The 2,500-nt window shown below is 46.3% G+C and overlaps 2 non-coding genes and 6 pseudogenes across 2 annotated transcripts in view; all 8 read right to left on the minus strand.

Moving 5' to 3' along the window:
• LOC146249414 (5S ribosomal RNA) overlaps positions 1 to 31 on the minus strand; it is a 119-nt gene extending 88 nt beyond the window's left edge. The window contains exon 1 of the ribosomal RNA XR_014732705.1: positions 1 to 31. This exon is cut by the window's left edge and continues 88 nt beyond it. This is a non-coding gene — a ribosomal RNA (5S ribosomal RNA).
• Positions 32 to 205: 174 nt separating this feature from the next.
• On the minus strand, positions 206 to 324 carry LOC146249415 (5S ribosomal RNA; annotated as a pseudogene).
• Positions 325 to 496: 172 nt separating this feature from the next.
• On the minus strand, positions 497 to 605 carry LOC146249416 (5S ribosomal RNA; annotated as a pseudogene).
• Positions 606 to 771: 166 nt separating this feature from the next.
• Positions 772 to 890, minus strand: LOC146249417 (5S ribosomal RNA). Its single transcript, XR_014734037.1, has one exon. It is a non-coding gene; the product is annotated as a 5S ribosomal RNA (ribosomal RNA).
• A 297-nt stretch (positions 891 to 1,187) lies between these two features.
• LOC146249418 (5S ribosomal RNA) lies at positions 1,188 to 1,306 on the minus strand (annotated as a pseudogene).
• A 170-nt stretch (positions 1,307 to 1,476) lies between these two features.
• Positions 1,477 to 1,595, minus strand: LOC146249419 (5S ribosomal RNA; annotated as a pseudogene).
• A 398-nt stretch (positions 1,596 to 1,993) lies between these two features.
• LOC146249420 (5S ribosomal RNA) lies at positions 1,994 to 2,112 on the minus strand (annotated as a pseudogene).
• Positions 2,113 to 2,286: 174 nt separating this feature from the next.
• Positions 2,287 to 2,405, minus strand: LOC146249421 (5S ribosomal RNA; annotated as a pseudogene).
• Positions 2,406 to 2,500: the final 95 nt, after the last annotated feature.

Consider the following 2,500-nt stretch of genomic DNA (forward strand, 5'->3'; position numbering starts at 1 on the left):
CGGGCGTTGCCAGGCTGGTATGGCCGTACGAAATAAGTTGACAACCATAGGCTACTTATCCATATACAGATTTGGCAATTGACAATGCAAGGTGGTCTCTCTCTCTCTCTCTCTCGTGTCAAAATGAAAACAGCTTCCAGCCCCTTTCATGAAGGACTACTTGTGCATATTGCAAGATTTCAGTTTCTAAGTGAATGAGCAAAAGAGCATACAGCACCTGGTATACCCAGGCGGTCTCCCATCCAAGTACTAACCAGACCCGACCCTGCTTAGCTTCCGAGATCAGACGAGATTGGGCGTTGCCAGGCTGGTATGGCCGTACGAAATAAGTTGACAACCATAGGCTACTTATCCATATACAGATTTAGCAATTGACAATGCAAGGTAGTCTCTCTCTCTCTCTCTAGTGTCAAAATGAAAACAGCTTCCAGCCCCTTTCATGAAGGACTACTTGTGCATATTGCAAGATTTCAGTTTCTAAGTGAATGAGCAAAAGAGCATACAGCACCTGGTATTCCCAGGCGGTCTCCCATCCAAGTACTAACCAGGCCCGACCCTGCTTAGCTTCCGAGATCAGGCGTTGCCAGGCTGGTATGGCCGTACGAAATAAGTTGACAACCATAGGCTACTTATCCATATACAGATTTAGCAATTGACAATGCAAGGTGGTCTCTCTCTCTCGTGTCAAAATGAAAAAAGCTTCCAGCCCCTTTCATGAAGGACTACTTGTGCATATTGCAAGATTTCAGTTTCTAAGTGAATGAGCAAAAGAGCATACAGCACCTGGTATTCCCAGGCGGTCTCCCATCCAAGTACTAACCAGGCCCGACCCTGCTTAGCTTCCGAGATCAGACGAGATCGGGCGTTGCCAGGCTGGTGTGGCCGTACAAAATAAGTTGACAACCAAAGGCTACTTATCCATATACAGATTTGGCATTTGACAATGCAAGGTGGTCTCTCTCTCTCTCTCTCTCTCTCTCTCTCTCTCTCTCTCTCTCTCTCTCTCGTGTCGTACGAAATAAGTTGACAACCATAGGCTACTTATCCATATACAGATTTGGCAATTGACAATGCAAGGTGGTCTCTCTCTCTCTCTCGTGTCATAATGAAAACAGCTTCCAGCCCCTTTCATGAAGGACTACTTGTGTATATTGCAAGATTTCAGTTTCTAAGTGAATGAGCAAAAGAGCATACAGCACCTGGTATTGCCAGGCGGTCTCCCGTCCAAGTACTAACCAGGCCCGACCCTGCTTAGCTTCCGAGATCAGACGAGATCGGGCGTTGCCAGGCTGGTATGGCCGTACGAAATAAGTTGACAACCATAGGCTACTTATCCATATACAGATTTGGCAATTGACAATGCAAGGTGGTCTCTCTCTCTCTCTCATGTCAAAATGAAAACTGCTTCCAGCCCCTTTCATGAAGGACTACTTGTGCATATTGCAACATTTCAGTTTCTAAGTGAATGAGCAAAAGAGCATACAGCACCTGGTATTCCCAGGCGGTCTCCCATCCAAGTACTAACCAGGCCCGACCCTGCTTAGCTTCCAAGATCAGACGAGATCGGGCGTTGCCAGGCTGGTGTGGCCGTACAAAATAAGTTGACAACCATAGGCTACTTATCCATATACAGATTTGGCATTTGACAATGCAAGGTGGTCTCTCTCTCTCTCTCTCTCTCTCTCTCTCTCTCGTGTCGTACGAAATAAGTTGACAACCATAGGCTACTTATCCATATACAGATTTGGCATTTGACAATGCAAGGTGGTCTCTCTCTCTCTCTCTCTCTCTCTCTCTCTCTCTCTCTCTCTCGTGTCGTACGAAATAAGTTGACAACCATAGGCTACTTATCCATATACAGATTTGGCAATTGACAATGCAAGGTGGTCTCTCTCTCTCTCTCGTGTCATATTGAAAACAGCTTCCAGCCCCTTTCATGAAGGACTACTTGTGTATATTGCAAGATTTCAGTTTCTAAGTGAATGAGCAAAAGAGCATACAGCACCTGGTATTTCCAGGCGGTCTCCCATCGAAGTACTAACCAGGCCTGACCCTGCTTAGCTTCCGAGATCAGACGAGATTGGGCGTTACCAGGCTGGTTTGGCCGTACGAAATAAGTTGACAACCATAGGCTACTTATCCATATACAGATTTGGCATTTGACAATGCAAGGTGGTCTCTCTCTCTCTCTCTCTCGTGTCAAAATGAAAACTGCTTCCAGCCCCTTTCATGAAGGACTACTTGTGCATATTGCAACATTTCAGTTTCTAAGTGAATGAGCAAAAGAGCATACAGCACCTGGTATTGCCAGGCGGTCTCCCGTCCAAGTACTAACCAGGGCCGACCCTGCTTAGCTTCCGAGATCAGACGAGATCGGGCGTTGCCAGGCTGGTATGGCCGTACGAAATAAGTTGACAACCATAGGCTACTTATCCATATACAGATTTGGCAATTGACAATGCAAGGTGGTCTCACTCTCTCTCTCTCTCGTGTCAAAATG

This window comes from Hypomesus nipponensis, chromosome 19 (genome assembly GCF_054491055.1).
Source record: "Hypomesus nipponensis isolate SF chromosome 19, ASM5449105v1, whole genome shotgun sequence".
NCBI classification, from domain to species: domain Eukaryota; kingdom Metazoa; phylum Chordata; class Actinopteri; order Osmeriformes; family Osmeridae; genus Hypomesus; species Hypomesus nipponensis.